This window comes from Dermochelys coriacea, chromosome 14 (genome assembly GCF_009764565.3).
Source record: "Dermochelys coriacea isolate rDerCor1 chromosome 14, rDerCor1.pri.v4, whole genome shotgun sequence".
Classification (NCBI taxonomy): Eukaryota; Metazoa; Chordata; order Testudines; family Dermochelyidae; genus Dermochelys; species Dermochelys coriacea.
Window position 1 is genome coordinate 18,798,231 of NC_050081.1, and position 15,393 is coordinate 18,813,623.

A 15,393-nucleotide genomic window follows, 5' to 3' on the forward strand; every position below is an offset into this window, starting at 1 on the left:
CTGTCTCCTCCTGCACGTCCCTGGTGATACAATGGGCGCTGGACAGTTCCAGCTAATAGGAGGGACAGAGACATGCAGCCGCATGATTTGTGTTACCTTGAACATACCTGGGGCGGAGGCTGGCTGCAGGGTCCTGATTATGGAGTGGAGAGAACTCCCTACAGGGAGAACCTTGGCTGGGGTCTCAAATGCTAATGGTGTCTGATGCAGAGGTGGGCAGCATTCTGGGAAGTGAATCTCAGACCAGACCATCTGCCTGGGCTCCCCAGAATGGGCCAAAGGTTGAGTCATGGAGATTTGTTCATGTCTGCAGCCAAGCCCCTCCAGCGGCTCTCCATCTCTGCTCCTTGCATCCGGACTGACTGCTGCTTTCACCACCCAGAAAGCCCCATTGCCTACCCTGAAAATGGAGGTGCTTGCAACAGAGGTCATTGAGGTTTCCAGCTGTATAAAGGCAGCCCCTCCTGCTGCCAACTGGGAGAGGATCTTGAAGCACTTCTCTCTGGGAGACAGTAAGTACCAGGCTCATTTTACAGCTGGGAAAATCAAGGCACGCATGTGAACTGATTAGTGCATGGCCACAGAACAAAGCGGTGACAGAGCTTGGACAAGAATCCAGGAGTCCAGAGCTCTGCTGTAGCCACTAGAACACTCCCTTCAGTGTGGGGCTCAACTAAGGCTTGCTGGTAAAAAATAAAGACATTAACCAAAAAGTGCCAATATCAAAACAAAACCGGACAATGGCCATTGCACAGGAAAGGAGCCCAGCTAGTCCACTCGGAGAGCTGCTGGCCAATTTTACAATGGATAGCAGATGACAACGGGTGAAAGATGGCTCTCACGTTGAGCTTTTCAGCGCCTCACTAATTTACTGAAACAGAATGCACACACATTCATGCACACGCACATGCATGCTCATAACATTCCAGCAGCACGCACACAACACCCCATATTATAATTGGGGTGAGAGTGGAAACCAAAGGACCAACATCTGAAAGTGGGCATCTCTAACAAGCTACAAGGTCACTTCTCTATGCAGCACCCACCTCCAGCTGTTTGGGCCTCTCTGCTTCCTAATAGGTGCATGCACCAAGCTGCCAAGAAAACAAAGATCAGAAGAGAAAGGGCAGCCATAATAGCCTGATGTGGCATTGCAACGTCAGCCTGGAACGTTAGTCCAGAAAACAAGCATTGTCATTTTTTAATATTAGAGAGAATACTAAATGTGCATTGTATATATCATATTGCCTCTATATAAATCCATGGTACACCACATCTTGAATACTGAGTGCAGATGTGGTTGCCCCATCTCAAAAAGATATATTGGAATTGGAAAAGGTACAGAAAAGGGCAACAAAAATTATTAGGAGTATGGAACAGCTTCCGTAGGAGGAGAGATTAATAAGACTGGGACTTTTCAGCTTGGAAAAGAGGCAGGGATATGATGGAGGACTTTAAAATCATGACTGATGTGGAGAAAATAAATAAGGAAGTGTTATTTACACTTTCTCAGAATACAAGAACTAGGGGTCATTAATAGGCAGCAGGTTTAAAACAAACAAAATGAAGTATTCCTTCACACAACGCACAGTCAACCTGTGGAACTCTTTGCCCGAGGATGTTGTGAAGGCCAAGACTATAACAGGGTTCAAAAAAGAACTAGATAAATTCATAGAGGATAGATCCATCAATGGCTATGAGCCAGGATGGGCAGGGATGGTGTCCCTAGCCTCTGTTTGCCAGAAGCTGGGAATGGGTGACAGAGGATGGGTCACTTGATGATTACCTGTTCCATTCATTCCCTTTGAAGCACCTGGCACTGGCCACTGTTGGAAGACAGGATTCTGGGCTAGATGGACCTTTGGTCTGACCCAGTATGGCCGTTCTTTTGTTCTTATGTTCGCCTAGAAGATGGCTACAATGGGGACCGGGAAGGGTCAGGGCAGGAAAACACAATGGCAGTCAACAAGTGTTTGAAGGGTATGAATACCAAAGATGGACAAGATTTATTTAGGGACTTATGCGACAGAACCAGGAGTAATGGGATGAAGTTAAGAAAAGTTAAAAATGGATCGTAGAAAAAAAACCTTCAAAGTGGGAGTGGGACAATTTCCATGGCTGGAATAGAGACCCTCAGCCCTTGGGATTTTTAAAAGCAGGCTGGACAAAGCACTAGCAAATATGCATCAAGACAGAGACTGGACAAGTAAACTGGGATTTTTCATCTTTAACTGCTAGGATTTTTTTTTTCTCCACCAGAGCTCCATGTTGGGATTTTGGGGCATTCTGAGAGCTGGAGTAACTGGAGCCTGGGAAACTAAGGAGGCTGAAAACAGAAATGTGTCACATTCTGCTGGCTGTTAGTAGTGCCAGCCAAAGAAATGTACAGATGGGCAATTACTAGTCTCGCTTTCTCTCCCTCTAGCTCAAATCCCCTCTTGTAATCCTCACTAATTCTTTGCCTCTTCTACATATCTACAGAACTCTAATCCTCTGTCCTCTCCTCTGCTGATGTGTAATCAAAGCCTGGGCTGTGAGTTTAAGGGAGCTTTTAAAGGGACTGAGAGGCTCACATGAGCAAACATGGAGATCCCACAATAAACGGGCGCTAGGCACATTGCAAAGACGGGGGAAGATCTTCGGCATGTTACCTATTTGAAAGCACTGCACATTAGGAGATGTGGGGCAGGGGTGGGATGCTGGCCCCTTTCTTAGCCAATGCCCTGTTGGACGCCCTCCCTTTATTGTTCTTCCTCTCCCTTCCCCTTCTTCATTGTCTATTTCCCATACTGAACACCCCACCCCCTCATGTTCACTGCCCCCTGAAGCTGGAACAGGGCAGCCGCTATTTCTTCTGCCATGAATTATGTGAAGGCACAAACTCATAAAGCATCCCCAAGGCCTCCGATTTCAGAGCGGGCCTGGGATCCTATTGCGAAGCTCACACTGCCATCTACTGGCACCAAACCAGCCTAGAGAAACAGCCTGTCAATTCTTTTTGTTATTTTCCTGTATCTTTGGGATTCCTCCCATCATGGTCTCCGTGGCTAGTCGGTCAGCTTGACTAGGCGACAGCATTCTGGCTATTCTCTCTGTCCATTCAGGCCTCTTCCAGATGAATGCCTGCTTCGCTCAACATCTAGTTCCATGCTCCCCTTCTCCCCACCCCAAGCCTTCCCAGCCCTCGTGACCCACAGGGAGTGGAGAGTGAGTCACTGGAAATAGACGACTTCTGCTGAAAGAAGAGGCCAAGCCTGATGCCCCTGGAGATGGCACTTCTCCCATTTGCCTCGTGGAAGCCCAGGACTGAGGTTGCAGGGTTACAGCTGCTAATAATCCCATAATGACAGGTTTCAGAGTAGCAGCCGTGTTAGTCTGTATTCGCAAAAAGAAAAGGAGTACTTGTGGCACCTTAGAGACTAACAAATTTATTTGAGCATAAGCTTTCGTGAGCTACAGCTCACTTCATCGGATGCATTCGGTGAAGTGAGCTGTAGCTCACGAAAGCTTATGCTCAATAAATTTGTTAGTCTCTAAAGTGCCACAAGTCCTCCTTTTCTTTTTAATAATCCCATAGTTCACAATGAAACGCCTTTTCTGCTTCTACCCGTGGTCTTGCTGAAGTCCATTCAGGGAGTTAAATACCATCTGCCCTGAAGATTTACCTGCCTGCTGGACTACCTGGCTCAGACATTTCATGTGGGCAAATGAAGTCAGCACTGCCATCAATCAGCCTACAGCATTATTTATGTGAAGGGATTGCCCTCCTCCCCCATTCACCTTTGGAACATTTTTAAGGGACTCAGCGGTGCAAAGACCAACCCCCAAGAAACCAGGAGGGGTTAAGATGCCACTTCCCCATACCACTGTAGGCAGTATGGGCAAGTGAACAGGGCACTGGACTGGGAGTCAGGAGAACTGGGTTGTTCTACTCCCAGCTGTGTGAGCTTGGGCAAATCAGTTCACCTGTGTGTGCCTCTGTTTACCTTCTACCTTTTGTCTGTTTAGATTGCAAAATGAACTTCACTGAACTTTCCCTGCAACTGCCTACACTGGGGCAGCCTTAAGGTATCCCACAGATACAACAAAACCTAAACAGTAACGCTGGATTCAAAGGAAACCCAGAGCACCCTGACTCCTGCAACTGAGTGGTTTTGTCCAGGTGCTGCACAGATTGAACATGCCAATGTTCTGCCACAGGGCAATGCCTTCCAACAGCTCCCTCTGCAGCTACCTCCCTCCCCCAGCCTATCCTGTAGAAACAGAGAGCAAGACATGGCTGATGTGCGGGAATCATCAGCACCAACACACATACACCCTCTCTGCAGTCTGTGGGACAGCTGGCAAAGGGAGATGTTAACCGGGAATAGTCACTGGGAGTCTCAGACCTGCAAGCCTCAAGAAAAACTATTTCACTCTCTGCTTTGTTCTTCATTCCACAGACAGACATAGGAAGGAAGCGTGGCTAAAACAGAGATTACATTGCAGCTATGTCCCAGCTCCTGGCCACCCAGAGGCAGGCCCAACATGCTAGAACATCCTTGCATTGCAATTGCATGTCCACAACCTACTGTCCTCTGACAATGAGGACTCCTTGTTGTTTTTGCTGATACGGCTATCTCTCTGAAACCTGTGTTCTGACAGTCTCTCTCCCCAATTTTCTGCCAGACTCCCCTCTGCCACAGCTTCCCTCTTCTTGCCTTTTGTTTTGGCAGCTTGCCAAGAAAGTGGGACCCTTTGGAAATCAATGTGGTGAGTGAGGGTTGTATTTAATATGCTCTGGGTTGCAGTAAGGCCTATGGCCCCATTGTGCTAGGTTCTGTACACACCTCTATCACACAAAATCCCGGCCTTAAAGAATTTAGAGTATTATTAAAGTATTAGCATTAATTGCAAAATATATTCTTGCCTGTTCATATGGATGAACTTCCAAGTTAAAGATCCCGCCCGGGTTAGGCAATAGATAATACAAACCACCACCATAATAATGCTCTGTATTTATATAGGCCTTCTTAAAGTAGAAGATCTCAAAAGCACTTTACAGAGGAATTCCCATACTGGATACACCCAAGCTATCCAGTCTCTGGCAGCACCCAGTGCTTCAGAGCAACATGTAAGAACCACACAAGAGGCAAGTGCAGGCCCCATTCTGGTCTCTAAGGCCTTGCCTACACTTCTGGCAGCATGCAGGGAATGTGGAGGTACACGCCACAGTGAAAGGCAGTCTGCATCCACACTTGTCACTGTGGCATGTTGCTGCATGCAGCAGGGAAAGGCTCTGGCAATGGGGAGGCAGCGGGGAAAAGCTTCATCAGCAGGGAGCTGCCAGATCCTTTCTTCCTTGCTGGAGCCTTTCCCTGCAGCAGGGAAAGGCTCCGGCTGTGGGACATTTCACTGATATAAACAGCAATATGGCTGTGGGAAGCATGGCTTGAGTGTGTAGAGAACTGTGTAGGGTACATGCCATGGGGGTTCAGGCACTCTACTCTTTAACTACTCACCCACGCAGAACCTCACCATCTACACTGCTGTTTATACCGCTGCTACCTTGGTGTGCAGTGTCTGTATTCTACGGGCAGCCGTAAGCTGTACCTTAACAGAGATGGGCTTAGGCCTGAAGCGTGAGGTAACACCTTGTAGATGGAGAAACAGGGGGATGAAGTGACTTGCTCAGGCAGCAAGGCAGTGGCAGGAATAAAACCCTGGTTTGAGTCTCAGTTCAGGTCATTAGCCAGTAGAACATGCTACCGTGGTCTGTCTGCAAGGGGAGTCCTCCTGTGTAGGATGCTGGATGCAGCCACTTCTCTCAGATTGTGACTAGAGTAGAAATGGGCCCTAGCCACAAAGCTAAGATATGGGTCCGGATCCTTACTCAAAGCATGCTAGCTTCACAGGCACTCTCTTAAGAAAAAGCATCCACCTGAGCCCATGGGAGCTTAACCCTTTCATTTCTGTTTTTGCAGAGCGACCTAAACACACAGCTGCACGCACACAGAGGTTAATTTAGGCTATATCTACCCTTAAACGGCTACAGGCTGGCTTAACTATGTCGCTTAGGGGCATGAATCATTTTGTGTCATGCAGGTCAGCGGGAGCCGGACACTCCTCCCCACCAGAAAGGATAAAAAGCCTGTACAAAGCACAGCGCCTACCAACCATGTGCCCCGTGGCCATCCTCCCCAGTTAGACTCACTGACCTGTTCGTAGAGGGTTTGTATACAGCCCCCAAACCACCATTACACATTTGTGACTCAGGGCTTGAAACATGCAGCCCTGAAAAAAAGTCCTGGAAAGAAAAGCATCTGAAACTAATAAATAACACACGTCCTTTTCTCTCCCCAAAGTGAGAGAGTCACCCGCAGCTGACCAGGACTGGAGAGTGGAGGATGGGTGGCCAGTAAAGGGCGGAGCTGCTGGCCCAAGGAGCCTGCAAACCAGGCCCAGAGGATCTGAGGGAGAAAAGGGGAAAGAGTATGTGGGTGGGGAATTGTGTTGGAGGTCCCTCTAGCAGGGGATCACTTGAACAGCCATTTCAGTTTTTGGGTGCCCGTCTGAGGCCCTTGGGTTGATCTTCGGAAGCCTGTGTGATCTGCTGGTGCTCAAGGCCTCACAAATGAGACCCAAGGTATCTCCAGCAAGGCAGCCCAAATCAGACGCCATTCTTGCATGTTTGGGCCTAAGCTTCTCCCTACAGCAGTGCCTATTCCTCCCAACACCGCCTTCCAGCACTCACTGGGCCCTGGCTGCTTTACGGGGAGGACGTTCCCATGCGACTCATACCCAGTCTTGCCTTTAAACCAAGAATGGCACACGTGCAGAAAGAAGAGGCACCTCTGGAATCTGGCTTGGATAGGCCTGGATAAGAGAATGGCATGCTTGGTGCAGACCATTTCAAACCTGAGTGGTTTGCCGTTGCCCGCAGTGTGTCGTAACAGACCCTAGTAGTTCTACTGGACAACTTTGGGGGCCACTCTACCAGACAGCAAGGAACACGACCCTGTAAAACCTTTTCTCCACTGTGCCAAGGCATGAACCTCTGACCAGTCCTTGGATATGAACTGTGACCCCTGAGCCTGCCCCATGGCTGGGTTTGGCCCCAATGGGGCTTTTCCTGTGAACCATCTGGAGCTAGGTATAGCTGAGTGAGTAATTATGCTTTTTAGGCCCCAAACATAACCTGCAGTTTGCTCCAAGAAGTATTTATTTAGCCCATCAGACCTGGTGATGATGTAATCAGTTAATTAGTAAGGATCTTACAACACAGCTTTGGGAATCTGCCATGGCCATTTACCAGCCCAGCCACAAAACCTACTTGTTGGCCCTTTTATCGTGTAATGATGTAAAAGCTAATGATATTGTACTCACCTGTCAAATTATATATAATCTTCCCAGGCCAGGGCAAGTAGACGTTTGCCCAGCTCTTAGAGCATCTCTCAGCTTTAATGATCCCAAAGGGCTTGGTGAACTTGATATATAGTGATTTCTTGGCCAGCCACTCAGATGGCAGCCATGCCGGGGGTGGAAAATGGCACGTGTTTAACAACAGAAACAACATTTAGGACTGTGTGTTTGTAGCACAATGGGGCCCCAGTGCAGGATGGAGACTCACAGGCACTACTGCAATACAAATAAATAAATAAATAAATAATGATGCCCCTTGGTTTAGGAGTGGTAAGAAGGAGTGCAATATCCCATTCCAACTGCAAGAGAAATTCGTTACCCAGATTGATATTTGGTAAGGCCGTGCTGCTCTCGCAAACAAATACTGTAGGATCTTTGGTAACCAGAAGCAGTCAGAGAGTCACTCTCATGAAACTCATCGTTGGGGGAAGTGATGTGAAGGGAGGAGCACTGCCTATTGACTCACCCATCTTATTGCCTGGAGCTCCTGAGTTTCCTTCATGGCCTTCCATGCAAGCACAGACAGACTATTATCCCCATTGTTCAGGTGGAGAACTGTGGTACAGATAGACTAAGTGACTTGCGCAAGGTCGCACAGGAAGTCTATGGCAGAGCAAGGAATTGAACCTGGGACTTGTGACACTAGGCTACTCCCTAACCACTGGGCTATCCTTCCTCTCTTAATACCAGCCAGAGAAGATATGGTTGAAAGCAGGTCCCTTCTATGTAGGCTACATAACCTGATACTAGGATTTATAGCAGGAGGTGTTGCTGCTCTCTTTAATGTATTACTGTGTACTGATAGCATTAGCGACAGCTGCAAGTACCTAGTGGAGAAGCCAACAGGACACACAGACATTGTGCTTCTGGGATTGCTAAGACTACAGAAGATGTGTCAATTCAGACATACTTTCCCCAACTACATACTTGCTTCTTAAATATTCAGCATCTTGGTATGCTAGACTCTGGATCTTGGAAACATTTTGACTTGCATGAGATATTTCTTCCCTTCATCCCCAGCAATGTCTGAGTCTCAGCCATGCAGCATGATCAATCACTGTGAAAGGAATCTAAAAACTGGAATGCACTGAAGTGCTGATTCAAGGCTGTGTGAGGTGGTGATGGGAAAACTGACAACTGGAGACTTGATTCTACTTGATCCCCCATGTGAGAGGAGAATCATGAAGTACTTTATTATTGTAAATTATATTACAGTTGCACCTAGAAATCACAACACAGATGTGCTAGACACTGTACGTCCATACACACAATAAGAGTCAGGAGCTCACAATCTATGAATAAACCAGCCAGACAAAAAAGTGGGTGAAAGCTAGCATTGTCCCCATTTTACAGAAATGGAACTCAGGCACAGAGAGTAAGTGTCTTGCCCAAGATCACACAGGAATTCTGTGGCAGAGCCAGGAAATGACTCCAGATCTGCTGAATCTCAGTACAGACACTTACTCACAATGTATCTTTCCTCCAATCTGAGTGGCGCACAGGATCTGCTTCAAGAGATGAATATAGCTGAATTGCTTGGTAATAATGACCATACTGTAATTACATTTAACATGCTTGTAGAGGGGGGAATATAAAAAAACAAAAACAAAAAACAATTCACCACAATAGCATTTAATTTCAAAAAGGGGAACTACACAAAAATGAGGTGGCTAGTTAAATGGAAATTGAAAGGAACATTCACAAGAGTGAAATGCCTGCAAGCTACATGAAACTTTTTAAAAACACCTTAATAGAGGCTCAAACTATATGTGTACCCCAAATTTAAAAAAAAACAGTAAGAGGACCAAACTCCGCCCCCCTCCCCCCACCATGGCTAAACAACAGAATAGAAGAGGTGGTTAAAGACAAAAAAACATCTTTTAAAAACTGGAAGTCAAATCCTACTGATGGAAACAGAAAGGAGCATAAACTCAGGCAAGTCAAGTGTAAAAGTATAATTAGGCAGGCCAAAAAAGAATTTGAAGACCAGCTAACACAAGACACAAAAACAGCACAAACAGGCAGCATGGAGGGACTCAGATCACCAGGAAAGCTGGGTTTCTAGACAAAAAGCCTTTCACAAGCATAGAAACAGTAGAAACAAGAACTGAGTCTGTACATAGATCTGATCATGGGGGGATAAAGATGAGGAAATGAAAGAATATCTTTTTTACTGCTCATTGGGAAAAAAGAAGCGAGAGAGACATTGCTGCAACAAATAATGCCTGAAACACTGGAAGAGCTGGTAGAGGTGTTTGATAAGTGCTGTGAGACCAGACAGAATGAGACTGTTTTTTTTTAATCCAAAATCAAGAAACAGAAGAGGGATTAGATATTTACATTACAGAGTGGAGAACTCAGACATCCACATGTAACTTTGGAAACATGAAAGACTCCCTAATTAAAGACAGAATTGTTTGTAGGACACACAATTCTAGTTTACAGGAGAGACTGCTGAAAGAAACAGATCTAATCTAGAGAAATGCCTCCAAATAGCAAGCACAGCTGAACTGTCCAGAGAAAGGATCAAAGCAATGACAGCTCCTAGCGCAGAACAAGTACTCAGGTTCAAGCAAAAGGAACCCAGGAAGTAGGACAAAGGCAGACTGACTGAGAATGCAGACATCATGGCCCAGTGTACATACGGTGGAAAGCAGCACAAAAGGCAGAAAGAAAAATGCCCATCTGATAGGCAACAGTGTCAGGGATGTAGGGAGCAAGAACCTCAGGTTTGGCCCGGCCACCCCCATACCAGGTTTTTTTCTTTTTTCCCCCCAGTTTTTAACGCAGGGCTCTCCCCAGCACTGGCCGGTCCTCGTGCCCCCGGTTAACCATGTCATGCACCCCACCAGGGCAACATACCCCCCAGTTTGAAAATCTCTGCTCTCGAGGGTGGCTGGCGGGCAGCAGCCCTTAGGGAATAGAAACGGGGAGCCTGTGCTGTGTGGAAGCCACTGGGTAGGAAAATGCTAGACACAATTCGGACATTCAAAGTCTACACCTGGGTCTGATTCTGCTGCCTCACCACCACTAATCAAGACTAACTGCAGGGGAAGCCAGTGGAGTTAGCCAGGGGTAAACACTGCTGGAGTGAGACCAGAATCAAGCCACCTCCATTCAGAGCTACCACACATTTATGGAAATCCCATTTATAAGCATGGAGGGACACTGTAATCCCTACCAATCTCTCCCCCTCTACCCTGCGGCTCAGGTGGGGTCACTACCTCAGTCACTCCCCCTAGACTCTGAGCCCCAGGAGGGATGGGCACTGCCTAAGCAGAACTGATTAGCACTGAAATCGGTCCTTAGACACCCTACTGATTATACAGCTGTTGATAACCACACACACTGCAAACAGGTGCTGTTTGGGCTGCCGCTGGCTGTTCAGATGTCACACTTTACTGTAAGGTTCCATTTATAAATAGTTTATACAGGGTTAATAAATAATTAACAGGTGTGTAATAAATGGCTAATCAATTGTTAGAGAATTCACTAGGTTACTTATAATCATCTACAGCCCCTTCTAAGACCATCTGCAACACATGCCTCTCATGTCTGTAACATGCCTATAATATCTATGAATCATTTATTAACTGTTTATAAGCCATTTCTATATGGAACCGTAGTATAAAAGTGCAACTGATTATTCAATCGGGGTACTAGATCCACCATAAAAGCTATGTCTATCTGCTCCACCCATCCCACACGTCACAATAAAAATACAATTCCTACCCCTTCAACTTCTCTCTGTCTTTCCTTTCCTTTTAATAAAACCTGGTGGAACCTTTTGCCTCTTCTGCAAGTCTCAACTGAGGCTGCAGATAAGAACTGGCTTGGCCCTTTATAACAGGAGAATCTGGATGAACCAAGATGTCCATCTCTTAGAGAAAGAAAGGAACACTACCAGGAACAAACCTGCTGCTATCTAGCCTCCCCAAGACCATTTGGAAAGGATTAGAGGAAGAGGAGAGAGGGATATGAATTTATAAATAAGGGGCTAGAGAACACGAGATGGGTGTAGCTTTGCAGCCCTTTTACCAAACACAAGAATAAAGATATCTGATAACAAAAAAGCAGCTCTGTTTGTTTTAATGCACCACAGCATAACTTGTGAAACTCAATGCCAGATGATTTTACTGAGGCAGACAGTTTAATGAGGCTAAATAGTCATATTATTATTAATAACCATTTCTATTACAACAGTCTATTCTACTGATGTCCAAAGGCATTCATCAGGATTGAGGCTGCAGGGCGCTTTACCTGTAAGAAAGACTGTCCCTGCTTGGGACAACGAAAAGCAGGACAGGAGACAGGCCCAAGATTGTGGAATGAACTCCCACAGGAATTAAGGACCATCACAAAGCTCACCGCCTCCCGTTCCGAGTGCAAGGAGCATTTCTTTGACCTGCCTTCTCTAACATAAACATAGAGCAACATTTATATGGTATATAAAACAAATCCAAAACAAGACACTTCCCTGCACACACTTCTCCCCTGAGGAGCGGATGAGAGAACAAACATGACAGACTTTAGACATGTTGCTTACTGCACTGCTGAGGGTGCTCAGATATTATGGTGATAGGTGCAATGTAAGAACCTAGAGAGACCAGAAAATTTTAAAGGACCATGATCTAAATATGTTTCTGTAGTTAAACTAGCTCCAATAAAATCGACAACGACTATCATAGCCTCATGCTTCAAGGATCACCAGGCGCAGAACTAGGTGTTTTCCAGGGATTGGCACTTTCATCTGAAGTATCAGGCGTTGGCCACTGTCAGAGACAGTGGAGCCAATTAGGGAAGCTGTTGATCTGCCTTGACGTGGCAAGGCCTGTGCTCTCCCTGTGTGGGAAGCGCTTGAAGGATTCAGGAATGCTTATTTGCAGTAGCTGCAGGAACACAGCACTCTTACGGAAGAGAAGAGGCTTGATTCTCAGTCATGCTGAGGCCCCTTCACACGGAGAATTCAGACAGGGAGTTTTTATTTCCTCATTGTGAAGCTCCAGTGGTGGAATATTAATTAAAAGCATGTTTCTGGCCAGAAGAGTGCCTAGGAAACGTGGCCGCCTAGCATCGCGTGGATCTGTTCTCCATCTGAGTCATGTTTCATTGATTCACCAAAACCAGGGTTTTTTCTTTCCTGCTGCCAAAGCTGCAGAGCCAGGAGAGCTGTGAGAGAGCAGGATGCTTTCTTCTCTGCCTGGGACACCAGTCGCTGAACTGCCAACTCCTGTCATGATGGCTGAAGCATGACCAGCCAGACTATGAGGCTGTGACTCAGGCAAAACTGGTGGGCCCGATTCTCCTCCCCTGTTCACTGGTATGCAGGCCCACTGAGAGAAATTTGGGGCCCTGGTACAATCATGTTAGCTGGGGCTGCACCCCCTTCATTTCATTTTATTTACCCAGATGTTACAAACCTTTTGCCCCCCCCCCCGAGCATAGGGCCCCAGTACAACTGCCCCCCTCCATCAGCCCTGCTGGTGTGCATCAGGGGTAACATCGATAGAGTGACTCTGGTGTCCGTGAGACCAGAGTCAGACCCCGAGTAAGAATCGGATCCACAGATTGCAGCCAGATTGCCAGGTACCAGGCACAACTCAGTCTGCTGGCAGGCAAACCGAGCCGATTTGCCCAGAAGTCAATGCTGGAGAATAAACCTGGAAACCTGACAACATAATCTGAACTGCCCAAAACCTCACTTAACAAGATTTTCCTATGTTCCCTTTAACCCTTACTTTACTGTGTCTCTGAAGTGGTTACCCAGCACATTTGAAATCCCTCCCTGAACCGTAGCTTTTAAATACTGTTTACTATAAATAAATTTATGTCATTGGATTTTAACTCTTTCCTCAGGGTCTACATATACCCATAACCCTCCTGCATTTCCCTTTCCCACACTGCTGCTGAGAAGGGGGTTTTGAAAGGATGAGTCATTCAAAAACCGCTTCAAGTCATGTCTCTTTCTTTCTCCTATCTTGGACAGAGCTTCATTGCCTGGCGACTTTGCAGTGCACTCTTTCCTCCCCGGCACAGACTGCTGACATCTTAGGCCTCCAGAACAGAGCGAGCATAAGGAGCAAGAGCAGAGTACAGGGTTTTGCGTCCCCAGTGAAACACTCCCAAGTCTGAGCCGTGTGTGCAAACCAGCCTCTGTGCCCCTGAGTTAAGAGACATACAGCTACTACCCTTGTTTAGCGCATATCACATACCACAACTATTTGTCATCCACATGCAGGATGAGGATTTAATTGGAGGGCTCTGTTACCTGGCTTCCCTGCCAACAACTGCGTGACACAGCTAAATCAAGGGAACTGAAATCTGCATACTCTCATCAGATTCCAGTAGGGGTCGCTGGCACACCCAAGCTAAGTCATCAGCAGTCCCGACAGTTTGCATACTTTGCTAGTGACCCTTAGGAAGGTGCCAGGCTACTGGAGGTTAACTAGAGCTGCTGCATCTACTGTACCAGGGTCCTTCCTGCCCTTGGCTCCATTGCACATGGAGTACCAAGGATGAGAGTGGATAGGAGGTATCCCACCCAGACTTAGGTGGGCTCTTTGCTACGGTTAGCTATTGCATTTAGGTTGCATGAAGTGTGTTGAATCGGGCAGTTCCCAAAATGAGCAGGGTCTCAGGGAGCGGAGATCTGGCACTTCTCTTGACGAAAGAGAGCCTCAGATCATGTGACTGGGGCCAGAAAGTAAAGTCCAATTTCTTGCCAAGGCGGCCTGATAAATGTGTCAGGCCCCCTTGTCCTGGGAAAATATCAGCGCAAAAGGAAAGCAGCTGCAGATTTAAAAGATCGGTTCAGTGCTGGGTCCGACTGGCTCTGTTCTGCAGAACTTGGTCCCAGTCCCTCTGTTGTTTATCCTCTGCCTGTCCAAGGCCCTATGCTGCAGTGATAGAGGATTCTCCACATCAGAGCGCTGGTGTTACTGACACCTACACACTCCGTCCTTTGGGCCAAGGGCAGCTCCCAGGAATGCTTTGAAGTGACTCAAAGCAAAGGAGGGAATATGGGGAAGAGATGGCAAGAGAGAAGGAGCGCACATGTCATCCGAGCTACCCTTATTGGAAAAGGGCTGGGAGGGAGAGAATGCTCCAGCAGGCCAGTCTCAAGCTGTGAGCGCTCTCAATTCCCATTGACAGCAATGGCAGGAGTTGCGGGTGCCCAGCACCTATCAGGATCAGGTCCTTAGTCAATCGCAGCTGGGTCTGTGCTCTGTCAAGGCTGTGCTCCCTCTGTTGAGCACTGTTACACACCTGGCTGGAGTAAAGACAGGCCTCCCCTAGGTACTTAATGGCACAGACTAGTGTCCAGACAGACAGCGGAGGAGTTACAGATGCCTCCAGGTCTCCAACTGCAGAGCTCCACAGTCCCCCACTCTCAGCCTGATGGCCTCTATGGGTCTCCCCAGCCCCTGATTGCAGTGAGCAATGCTGGGTGGCTGCACGATGGACCTACGTGGCCCAATTTGGCCCAGGAATGGGACGGACTTTCCCTCACGGCTGCTGCTCGCCACCCTTGCTCGACTGCTTCCCCTCGTCCTTGTGGTTTTCTTTCCAACCCTGATGCCCAGTAGCGCAGTGCTGCTTGCCTCACCCCACCCGGTCGCTGCTCTACCCAGGCCAACTCAGAGTAGCCAGAAGAACATGCAGGCTCCAGAGCAGGTAAGAAGCGATCTGGTCTCCACCCCAGCATACCCCCTGGCCCCCAGCAGGGCGGGGAGCAGGGAAAAAGCAGGGAACCACAGACTGAGTTAATGGCTGCAGAGTCTCAGCCGTTCAAAGCAGTAGCCCCTGCACCCCTGGCCTTTCCAAAGGCATTGGAATTCCTTTGCTGAAGGGCCTCCCGTCTTCTCTTAGGGATCCTCAGAGCTCTGTATGGACTCAGCCCTATTCTCGGTCTCTGGGCTCAAGCTTCTAGGGCAAACATTCCTCCACCCCCAACCCTGACTTTTAATAATGAATAGTTGTCAAGGCCTTAGC

The 15,393-nt window shown here is 47.5% G+C and overlaps 1 protein-coding gene across 3 annotated transcripts in view; it reads right to left on the reverse strand.

The window, feature by feature from the left end:
• Window positions 1-15,393, reverse strand: part of SEPTIN9 (septin 9) — a 254,811-nt gene that overhangs the window by 172,596 nt on the left and 66,822 nt on the right. The gene's annotated exons all lie outside the window — the stretch shown is intronic.